Below are 12,735 nucleotides of genomic sequence, written 5' to 3' on the forward strand. Positions count from 1 at the left end.
GTTTCCATAGTCCAGTCGGCTGGTGACGAGGGCCTGGGTGACCGTTCTTCCTGGTTGCGGTGGAGATCTATCGGAAGATTTTTCGGAGGATGCGTAGGGTGTTGAAACAAGACGAAGAGATGGCGTTGACTTGCTTGGTCATCGTGAGGGGGGAGTCTAGGATGAAGCCCAGGTTGCGTGCGTGGTCTGTGGGTTTGAGGGCGGTGCCCAGGGCAGGAGGCCACCAGGAGCCATCCCAGGTGGAGGGTGATGGTCCGAGGATGAGGACTTCCATCTTGTCTGAGTTCAGTTTCAGACGGCTGAGCTTCATCCATTCCGCAACGTCCTTCATTCCCTCCTGGAGGCTGGCTCTGGCAGTGGCGGGGTCGTTGGTGAGGGAGAGTATCAACTGTGTGTCGTCGGCGTAGGAGATGATGTTGAGGTTGTGTTTGTGTGCGATGGCTGTGAGGGGGCTCATGTAGATGTTGAAGAGGGTGGGGCTGAGCGAGGATCCTTGTGGGTTCGCCGCAAATGACTTGGGTGGCTGCTCACCGGAATGGGGGGAGGCGGACTCTCTGGGTTCTACCGGCGAGGGAACGAGATGATCCATTCTAAGGCCGCGCCTTGGATTCCGGTGTGCTGAGGCGCTGTATCAGGGTGTGGTGGCATACCGTGTCGAAGTCTGCTGAGAGGTCCAGGAGGATGAGTGCGGTGGTTTCCCCGTTGTCGAGCATAGACCTGATGTCGTCGGTAGCTGCGATGAGGACCGTCTCAGTGCTGTGGTTAGCTCGGAAACCGGACTGTGCTTGTGGCTTCTGGCTTGAGGAAAGGATGCTCCCAAGCTCCAGGCCAAAGAAGTGATTCCATAGGTCATCAGCTGATCTCCTAGAACCAGCACCATGTCCATCCAGACAGGACTAGTCCCCCTCAGCAAGTAGGTAGCCACTTCTAGGGAATTGCTACTGACTGTTGCCGAGCACCCCAAAAGACCGATACTCAATGGCAAAAGCTACACCTGAACCTGCCAGACCCAAAAATGTAATCTGTGTACAGATTGGTCATCCATGAGGGATACTAGTCTCCACCAAAGGATATCACTGAACCCGCTGTCACCAGGGAACGGCAGCCCAGCAGTAGCTGGCCTTCTATTGCCTCAAAGACAATTTCGAGGGACCCTGACTTCTGTAGCAAAAGTCACCCTATCTGACTTGTGAACCAAGCAGGAACCACAAGGACACCTTTATCGACCTCACAGCACTCATAACATCCTTGAGAGCCCCCCATCTCCTATATCCTCAGCATCAGGACCACATCATCAAGTCTATGGCGGTCATGCCTTAAATTTTAAAACTAGACTGGAGAATGATTTGATGACAAGGTAACTGTAAATATACTCCATAATGCCCGCTCCCCCTGACCTTCTCCTGTTGTATTTGGTTGCCTAAGTTGGGCAAGAGTAGCCAAACACAACTCTTTCAAACTTTACAGTTACCAATGATTGTTTACATTTGAACTGAGTTTTATGTTTTCTTAAAAAAAATATCACTCTGGACCCTCTGGGGAATTATGTTTATCTTGGGCTCTAAAAATTTATAAAAAATATAATTGATTTTTATAAATTGATGTTGGATTTCCTATGAGTTGTATGACTTTCTTATTTCTTTGTTTGGTGCTTCTAATCCTAAAAATTATATTCCATGAATAAAGGGGCAACCGATCTTTGTAGATAACCCCAAATTCAAGGAAGGATTCAGTTTCGTGGCAAACACTTGCTCGTGCCATTGGATGGTGCTAGGGCTGGAAATGGCACGGGAACAAGTGGTACAGCTTACCAAGAAAATCAGCAACCTCAGACAAGAGATCAGTGGCCACTCTGCAGTTGCTAGCCCAAAGAAATGCTAGAACAATTAGAGAAGACATTGAATGACTTTGATGTTAAAACACAGGCCAAGAAACTAGATACACTGGCAAAAGATATCCAGTATTACGATAAGAAGAGACATACCCATATTTGCAAGAAGACTACTTCAAACAAGATAACCAGGGACGTTTCTTCTACAGAGGTAGGGGAGGATACTGAGGTGGGAGAAGATTTACCAATTTCTCGGACTCATCCTACAATACATGGAGTGATAACGAACAGGCAGGTCCCAGCAGTGGCTACCAGTACCAGGATCAATGGTGCCAACAACCACAAGAACAGCAGATGGGCCCACAGCAACCTTTTTTAGAGGATACCAACTAGAGACCACCAAGGGGCAGAGGAGGCCCATTGAACAGACGTCCACGTCGAGGCCAGAACCAACAGAACTGGGACACAGTCAGACAACAGGGACAGAACCCAAAGCAAGTGAGATTTCAACAAGAGAATCATGGGGAAATCAACACCAGGAGGAGAACATACAGATGGTGAATCAGAAGAATCCCATCATCAACCTTTCTACCCATAAACTATCAACAGAGGAGATGAGCGTGCTCATTAAGGGACTGTCTTTCCTACCAACCTCTTATGTGAACCATTTTAACATGAAGGCAGAACTATATCGATTCTTCCTGAAGATACAACTGAGACATTACTTCAAACACTCCTTACCTAAATCCTCATCATCATTCAGGGGTATGCGCCCACCTTCAACGTTTATGCCACCCGAGCATTCCGTTTCTCACAGGATTCTAACATATGAAAGCATGGTACTACGGGACGTGATGAAGATTTGCGCAAAAAGACCATTCGTGAAGCATAATATCACCAAAGGGGAACGAGAAGCCCTCAATACCTTGAAGAACAACACATTGATAGTTATCACACCAGCGGACAAATGGGGAGCCATTGTGATGCAAGATATCCAGGACCACAAAGCAAGAGATCTACTCTCAATTAAGAGATGGAATCAGCTATACACCCATCAACGGTGATCCCACTAAAGAGATCAGGATGAGAATTAAAAACATCACATAAAGAGGAAAGGAAACAGGATTCCTGTCCGATAAAGAGTACGAATACCTCAGTGTGAACCAGCCCCGTATTCCCACCATCTATACTTTACCGAAAGTACACAAGGACCCTTTGAAACAACTTGGACGACCAATAATATCGGGGTGTGGGTCCCTTTTGGAACTGGTCTGTAAATATCAGACCACTTGCAGAAACAACTGAAACATATTTAAGAGATACCATACAGGTAATTAACCTGGTAGATGAGATGGCTTTTGATAAAGCAAGCAAATACTGGTGACCATGGACATCGTCTCGATCTACACAGGCATCAAGCAATCACCAGCCTTGGAATCAATGACAAGAGCCCTGGACAGAAGACCCCAACCCGCTACTGTTCCAACTGAATTCATAATTGAACTTCTGGAGGTGCCAATGACCAAAAACTTTTTTGTGTTTCAAAAAGAATTCTTCATCCAAAGTAAGGGTGTAGCTATGGGGGCTGCCTTCGCCCCGGAACTGGCTATCCTCTTCATGGATAATTTTTAACAAAATCACATACTATCGCCAGACATATTATACCGGAACAATATCACTGAATGGCGAAGATATATTGATGACGTGTTCCTACTATGGACAAATGAGGAACAAGACCTGACTACTTTCTTCGTTTGGCTACATTTATAATCAGAGGACATCAAGTTCACTATGCACTCTGATAGGGACACCATCAATTTTTTGGATATGAATATCAAAGTCAAGGATGATCACCTGTATACCACCTTATACAGAAAACCTGCAGAGAGAAACACACTACTAAGATATACAAGCCTCCATACTAGAGGTCTCCGCGACAACCTCCCTTTCAGACAATTCCTCCGGATCAGGAGGAACTGCTCATTGAAAAAAGATTTTTCCAAGGGTTTTCCAAGGGTTTTTCAAGGGATCAGACAATTTGATTACTAGCCTCCTAGAAAGAGGGTATCCAAAGAGACTTGTCAAGAGAGCCAGAAAGAGGGCCTGGTACAATGACAGAGAAAACCTACTGACGCCTAAACAATGCACTACGGAACAAGACAGAATTATATGCATAACTACACATTGCACAAGGAGCAACAAAATCAAAAGGACAAGTAATAAACACTGAGGCCTTGTCTCTGACACCGTAGAGATGTCGGAACCACCTATGCATGCATTTAAAAAGGCCAAAAACATCAAGGATCACATCGTCCGTTCACTACTGGACACGGCCGCTGTCCCAATGACCTAGACAATGTGGGACCTGCCGGAGGTGGTAGGCCACTACACATGTACGAAGTGCAAAGCCTGCACAATATGCATAGAAACCAAGACATTGAAATACAGAAACCATACCATAAACCTTAAATCACACACCAACTGCAACACCACTGGTGTGATATATGCTATTCTGTGCCCTTGTGATCTAATGTACATAGGCCAAACCAAGCAAAAGGTGAAAAACCGTATCCTACAGCACGGCAGCACACTAAGGTGTAATACGGTGGGAGCCCATTTAGTTGAACATTTCTCTACCCTAATGCACACACCGGAATCTCTCAGATGATTAGTGCTAGAAAAGGTCCCTCTAGGCCAAAGAGGAGGAGATCTTAGCCCAATCTTGAACATTAGGGAAAGCAAGTGGATGCATTTACTAGACACAGTGACCAATGGTCTCAATGAACTGGATGCCACATATGCCCAAATGGCAGGCCTGCAAGCAGAATAAGGGAGCACCGAGACCCTTGCAAAGCTTAGAACTAGACATGATAGAACAGTCATTAGTCACACAATAGCTACGGTCTAGCCTATATCCCTCCGCCAACCGTACTTACAGGGGTGATGTCATAACAATGATTGCTTTTTCCATCACCTGTGCATCTATGACATGATCTTTTTTCCATGATTGAATGTGGTTTGCTCTAGGCGTTCTTTGCCTGGCTACAATATGTGTTTACAATCAAAATAGTAAAGCATGTACGTGTCCATTGATGTTCTCTATACATTGTCCTACCCGCTTTTTTATGTTCAACATGTTTTATGATGTATTTACCATGACTTTATTTCATTGGCTCTAGGCATTTTCTGCCTGGCTTCAATATATACTTACAATCTAAACAGCAAATGATGTGTGGGCCCAATGAGGCTCTATATACATTGTTCTAATCTAAGTTATTGTAACTTGTATGTTCAATCTGACTAAGTACATGTTTAATGTTGTATCTGATATGACCATATTTCATTTGCTTTGGGCAACTTTGACCCGACACATTACGGTTTTAGAATAACATAGCAAATAGAGTGCATGAAAATTAGGTCTATGACTACAGTATATGTCCCAACCACAGATAATGTGACTCGTTATTATACAGTTTTTATCCAATCCTTAGGTACTCTTTGTGACACGCTGGATTTCACTGTGTGACTCTGATTCATTAATTCTGTGTAAATAGCGTAACCCACAGGTATACCTTTCTATACACAAGGTTTTAACAATTGGAAGCTTCTTTCCACCAAACAGAAGCCAAGCGCACCGCTCACACTCAGCCCTGGGAATTATTTTACCCACCTGACACGCGTTACCAGGGTAACACGTTCCTAACACTCCCGGGGGTAGACACACCCCTTCATGCTCCCATTGGCCAAATGGGTGAGGAGCCCCTAACAAGGACCCAGCGGTTGCACCTCGCGGTGCAGATACGCCTTCGCTCAGCCTTTATCTAACGGGAGAGTTACGAGCAAAACCTCTTAAGAGTCCTGACTGAACCACCAGAGAGGTAAGAGGCGATCACGCTAACCACGGCTTTTTTGATCCACCCCGCCTCCGCAAGTAGACTTTGTGTGTTTAGATTGTTAATGTTTGTTCTTGTTTTCTGAGTAAGAGCAATGCGGTGAGGCCACGTTACTAAGTATTCAGCATTTGTGGCTGGAGTGGGGTGACTAGATGTTCACTAACGTCCTCATCCCTGACGCCGTACATGGTAATAGTGCACTTAACGTCCATCAGCCCGGATGCGGCGAACCCTTTAGTACACCAAGCGTTTATAGATACTTACAAGCGTGATTAATCTATGATGCTACGGTCCATGCTCAGGACCAGTGCATGTATACGCACCATAGTCACAGTTCCTCACATCGGTATCTTTTAACACACTACAACACGGTACACCTTTTATTGTTTTAGTAATGTGCCTATGCCCAAGTTGTTTCCAGGCAATCTTCTCCCTGCTATTTATTCAGATAGCCCTTACTCGCAATTGCTATTCCAGTGCGCTTTTGCCAATTGACTGGTACCTTTTTCCACATTGACGTTAGACTTGTCCCTGATCAGGAACCCCTGTCTCTTCCCCACAGACCCTATCTGTTGATGGTTGGCAACTCATATCGGGAGATTGATGACGCCGGGTGACTGTTTCACGGCTGAGTGAGTCACTGTACCACTTACATGGTGCATGAGGTTTTGGTATCCTTTCTACCTCATTGTAACACTGAGTTTCTTTATGTCACCGCAGATGCTAAGGAACCATTGAGTGACCTCATAGGATTATTCATTGATTGAATCTCCTACCCCAAGTAGGTTCCACTTTGAATTCCTACTTTTTTTCACCACATGCAGTTCGCACACTGAACAATTCTCATTACTTCCAGGTGCTCTTTACCTTGTCCTGATGAAGACTCCACAATGAGGAATAACTCACCCTCTTCCTACAGGGGTCAAAACGTAGACCATCTACCTCCAAACCCATAGGAATAAAAAAATCCTAATAATATGTACCTTTGTGTCCTATGTGTTATGGATACATGGGAACTCTAGACCTATATCAGGCTGAAAGGTCCTATTGTAATATAGCAGTGATTGTGTTACTATACCTTTACCCTGTCCCTCACTCATCAATTCACCCCATTACCCAAATACCCCTTTTTCTTCTATCACATTGTGAGCACTGTAAATAGTATATGCACTAGGAACGTATTTAAACTGATACATGCTGTAACATTAATGCTTTGATTCATAATTGCATTTGATGAATGTATCATTTGTGGAAATTAAATTTCCTCTTTTTTCTGTTCAACTGACTTAGAATCATATGTGGTGAATTGTTTGTCTCAAAGGGCCCGATTTACAGAATGAACTTAAAACTAAATCCTAAACTTACTACTATTTGGTATTCACAGAATGCCCTTACTTCTTTCGGGATTCAACCTGCCCAAGTAGACCCACATCACCCAACAACTAAGAGACCTCCACTGGCTCCCCGTCCAGGAAAGATGGCGAATCAAGCTACTGGCACACAGCTATAAAGCCCTCCATGACCAAGGACCAGCATACATGAACCACCGCCTGAACTTCCACCAACCATCCAAAAAACCTCTGCTCCATCTCCTTCACCACAACGGAGGCCGCTCCTTCTTCCACCTCACCTCCAAGTCCTGGAACTCCCTCCCCCTACACCTCCGAACATCATCCTCACTGAACAACTTTAGAAAGAGAATCAAGACCTGGCTCTTCGATTAAGCCCAGGAACCCAGTGCCTGTGTACTCTCCTAAGTGATAAACCATGCTTTACAGTTACTGATTGATTGATTAATTCATTGATTATTATACTGAGTGATTCGCTAAGAAACGTAAATTTTGAATTCCAGTTTTCATTGCAACCCCAGTGTCAATTGCATTCTTTGTCTATGCACATTTGTTATTTTCTTATTTCCTTTTCTTTATCACGATATGATCTCTTGAGATCTGAGCACTACTCTGACCAATGTTTGACTATTCGCATTAATAAATATTTTACTAGAGCGTCCTGCTTTATTTGCTCTTTACCTAAATAATTATGTCTGGCAAAATATGAACTACCATTGTGTGATTCCATAGTGAACCACTATTTCAAGAAATACCATTTACACAGGCTCTTATTAGGCATGTTGGATGCTTATTCTGATTTTTGATAGATATGTTCAGGCTGGCAACATCAAAATGGTATATAATCCCTGCATCGTTCGCCTGGACTTTAGGTAGCAAAGGAAGCATGCTGTATTGAGCGCTGTATGTTTTTCCTCTATAAGTCTGGAGCAGATCTTGTGTGCCCTTTGGAACTTTCAAGGTGAAGAAATAATTAGGTCTAGTGCCAGCAAGACAAGATGTTCAGAGCTCTGAATTGCCCAAAAGAATTACATTTACAGCCTACTTCTATCCTCTGCTTCAACAGTCTCTATTTGTATATTTCCTGACCCCAATATCCCATGTATTAAAATTGGTCCTTGATTCTGTGAAGTTATTGTTTTTTAAAAAGCAATGTCATATTGGATGGGTTTATCATCTACCGACACTTCAGAGAAATCATTTTTGAATTTGAATTGAATTGTGGTTTTGATGCATGTGGGACCCTTAATCAGTGATTTCAAGGTGAGAGACATTCTTCTCTGCTGCAAAACATCTCTGAATAAAGTAGCTGCTTCACAGTCCTCCATCAAGACAGATGCAACAGGTTAAAGCCTGTTTGACTACCAAAGCTCAATGTTTTAGGCAAACAGCCTTGAAGTTAAACATTTTTTTGACCTGGAGCCAGTGAAGCTGTCTGAGATGAGAAGACCTCTGTACAGAAGGTGGGTGACTGAGGGTCAGTCTGGTAGCAGAGTTCTATACAACTGGTAGCTGGTGTAGGAGGTACTCAGGAACTTTAAAAAAAAGGGGAGTTCCCATAATCAAGCCAGGAAGTGATTAGAGATAGTACAATGTTCTTAGTTTCAGGGGAAGAATTGAGAGAGTTTTCTTAAAGTGTGACACAGGGCAAAGCAAACACCAGAGAGATTCTGAATATGTTTGGATAAGGACAGATCCTGATCAAAGCAGATGCCAGAATTTTTACCATATACTTGGAGAAAGAAAGCGGTCTAAGATCCGTAGGCCACCAGGCAGAAGACCAAGAGATGCTTCTTGGCCAAAGAAGATGATCTATGTTTTATCACTGTTAGGTTTAAGGCAGTGGTCATGCATCCTAGTAGCAACTGACCGTATACCAGCACAGACATTGGACATTAAGGAGCTGCTATCCTTGGAGAAGGAGATGATTATTGGAGTGTTGTCTAAATAAGAAAGAATGTTGAAACCAAAGGAAGAAATTGAAAAGGCCAGACTTCAAACTTAGACAACAAAAATAGTTTCAGTGCTCCATCCATCATTTCCTTGTGTTTGCTAAATGTTACATTGACCTTTGTCCAGCAGCGCTTCCCATTTCGGGGACCTTGGCTGATTTGAGTAGCTGGCTAGGTCCTATCAGAGACTAGCAAAGGGATCACATTGTGATCATAAAAAATTCTTTTGCCAGCAGGAAAGGTGTGAAAATGTGGTATATTGGAGAACAGCAGATCAAGTTGTGGTCAAGACATGAAGAACTAAGCCTATAGTACTTAATGAGTCTTCTAGAGTGACAGCTGTGGGATCCAGGACGATGCTGAGATGGATGTTAAAGCCACAGAGTATGATACATGTAGTGAATTTTAACTAAAAAGGTCTACCAGATCGCAAAGTGAAGCCACAAAATTGATCTTTGATCCCAGAAAGGGATAGATGATTGCCTCCGAAATAGAAGAAGTTGAGATTTAAAGAAAATATTATGGTTTCATCTGCTGTGAATGAACAAGAGTTGTGGCTTGTACAAGTGAAGGTGTATTGAAATATAATGACAAGTGCACCAACCCATTAGTCTTGATGGTTAGCATGCATAAAAGAGTAGCAAGGGAGATGATGGACGCAATGTCAGCCAAGGGGGAATGCGAGGATAAGAAGTCAAAAATATCGAGTTGGTGGTGTTGCAGAGACCAGCAATTGAGTAGGAAGCAGTTAGGGAAGAGTTTAGTGCGATGGGCTAGTACATTGTGAGAGCGCAAGAGCACAAGAAATGGACCACAGAAGAATAGTGGCAGTGGTGACATGAAACTGGTCCTTCAAGTATCCTAGGGAATCAAGGACATGAAAGGTTTCCAACGGGATTAATGTCCAGCAGATGTGCCACAGAGTATGTTGTAAGAAAGGTCGAACAACTAGGATCCGTAGCGCAAGGCACATCAGAGGTGCGGATGGGGGCAGATTAGCTGCACTGTTTATATCAGTTCCATGGTTTCCAGGGCGCACTGTCTGGAATGAACTGAGTGTGCTGAATATGTGGTGGGGGGCAACAAATAAAACCTATTTGGAGTCCATTTGCTCCCGCTGCAGTTAGCGAGCTCCATTAGCAGCTGGAGCTCCTGGAAATGAGATTCAGTTTGAAATAAAGATGAACAAGTTCAAACATTAAATGATTCAAAAGTGTTACTAATGCTGCATCACTCACAGCTGCATTGTTTATATTTATTTCCACAGGTCCCAGGGGGCATGGACCCGGACCCAACCACTGTGCATCCTAAAGAGGGTGGGAGGGAGGGAGGGGGCTGGAAGAAAATCTTAACTGGAGCCCAGCTCCTTAGTAGCTACTGGAAATGAGATTCAAATTAAAATAAAGGTGAGAAAAATAAATCAATAAAATGGCTATAAAGCAAAATTAGTGTCGCATCAGGAAGGGGCTATCCTTGGGGGAGTTGTCTGCAGGCAGGCACCTCCGAATAAAAGGAACATAAGAAGGCTGAAATGAGATGAGATTGCTCCAGGACCAGTGAAGTATGGCTATGAATACCAAGGAACACGCACAGCTGCGCTGTTTATGTGAGTTCCCAGGGGTGCCAGGGTGCAAGACCGCAAGTAATAAGGAAATTGAATAATTGTTTGTCTGGTTCTCAAAAGTGAAGCACATAATACTGTTAAATCACATGTTGTGTACTCCCATAATCTAAACTTGCTCAAGCCCTTTAGTTTATCTGAGGTGATCAAAATTCTAAGGGGCTCATTACGATGGCGGAGGGATCGCCACCGCCAGGACGGCGGTGGTTGTCCCTCCGTTATTTGTCTCCCATTTCCCCCTCCACATAAGGATGTCGGGGGGAATCTCTTTTTGCCCGCAGCAGTAACAAAGGCCGCCCTCCACACTCCCTCCACATCAATCGTCACAATCGCCTGGCAAAGCGGTCAGAGTGTGTGAAATGGTGGCGGTGCCTAGCAGGCACCGCCCGCCAGATTACTATGCTGGAGTCAGCCTGCTTTTCCATGGCGGTGAGAGAGCGCAATTTGAATAAAAAGTATATCCGGACCATAGTCATAAGCATATCGCATAAACGTAGAAGTTGTAACATGAAGTAGCACTTGTAGAGTAAAATTAGCCGATGTAACCAATGTAATAGGAAATGTATTTGTATTCATTTAAATTTAGAAGCCGTATACGTAGTGGGCTAATGTAGAAATGTGTAGAAATGCTTACGAACAGAAGAACGTGCAAAGTAGAATTCATGTACGTGTATAATTCTAAATGGAGAAGCGGCGAGAAATGTAAAGCGAAGAAATGTGCAGAGCATATATAGCATAATATAACGAACGAGAGATAAAATGTATTCTATGTAAAATATATTCACTTATAAGCAAACGATTTGCTAAATGCGATTATATATAAATGTGTGTTAAAGGTTATACTGTGTAGATGAGTTGTAGGAATGTTAAGAAGAGTTTGGTCATGTGTGATTTTAACCTGACTGACCAAGGGTTTGCAGGAGTGTAGTCCGCTGTATGTAATTTAGTGGGCTCACAGGAGTCGTGAATATTCTTGATCTGAATGTGCGAGCCAAGGAGTCTAAGGTCTTGTTGGATTTAAGGTGACAATGTCGGACGAAGTTTATGGCCTAAACGTGAGAGGAGACGTTTGGAATTTGAGTCTTGTTTTGAAATGACCATTCACAGGACCGAAGAAGGTAACGAATACAGCCGTAAAGAATGAAGTTCTGATGAGGTGATAGACTTTTGCTCCGAAAGTGTCAAATGGAATGTCAATGAAGTCACCAGCAAAAAGACGAAGATGGCGTCTAAGAAGAAAGGTCAACTTAACGGACGACGCGAAGAGACGAAGCTATGGAAAGACCTAGAAAATGACATCATATGTATGTGTATGTGGTGGGCGTCGAAGGGGCGTTCCATCCATACGGTGATTGTGTATTTAGGGACAGCACCCAGGGGAGAAGAGTAGCACAAGAGCTCAGAGCGCAGAACAGAAGATCAGAGCGCAGATGGCCTGAGGCAAAGGCAGATGGCAAGCAAGTTAGGAGCAAGCACTGAGAGAGATCAGAGCGCAAGAGAGCAGTAGGCCGAGGACCCTTAGAGAGCGGATGGGTAGGCAGAGAGAGAGTACTGTTCTCGACATAAGTTACCATTAGAGGCTAAGAGAGTTTGAACTTCTTTGGAAGTCAAACTGCTGACACCTTTTTTAGGTAAGGAACTTGCGAAGTAGGGATGTCACCTAGCATAGAGTAGGGACAGATTTAACTTGTTTAATCTTTTTCTTTTATAGATGACGCAACGGAACCACTTAGTATCTATGCTTTTTAATTTGTTGATTCTCGAATTGATTTTAATTGTATTCGTTTGTAGACTGAGGTTCTTTAGGGAATTTATGTTCCTTCTAGTTCCTGTATACTTATTGAATCTTATCCTGAGAGGATTGTATTTGCAACTTTTCTTGATTTTATATTAAACCTTTTAAACTTTATCAGTTGTAAGTGGTTCTTCAGAGTTGCGTCAGTTTATGGGGTTTATCTAACCTATGCGGGGATTGTCTTTTACTCAATGACAGAAAACAATCGATCCAAATAGACGAATGAGATAGATATCAAAGTAATCAGAAAAGATATTAAAATCTCATTCCCAGCAGTTGGTAGCAGAGAAAGAT

This window comes from Lissotriton vulgaris, chromosome 7 (genome assembly GCF_964263255.1).
Source record: "Lissotriton vulgaris chromosome 7, aLisVul1.2, whole genome shotgun sequence".
NCBI lineage: Eukaryota > Metazoa > Chordata > Amphibia > Caudata > Salamandridae > Lissotriton > Lissotriton vulgaris.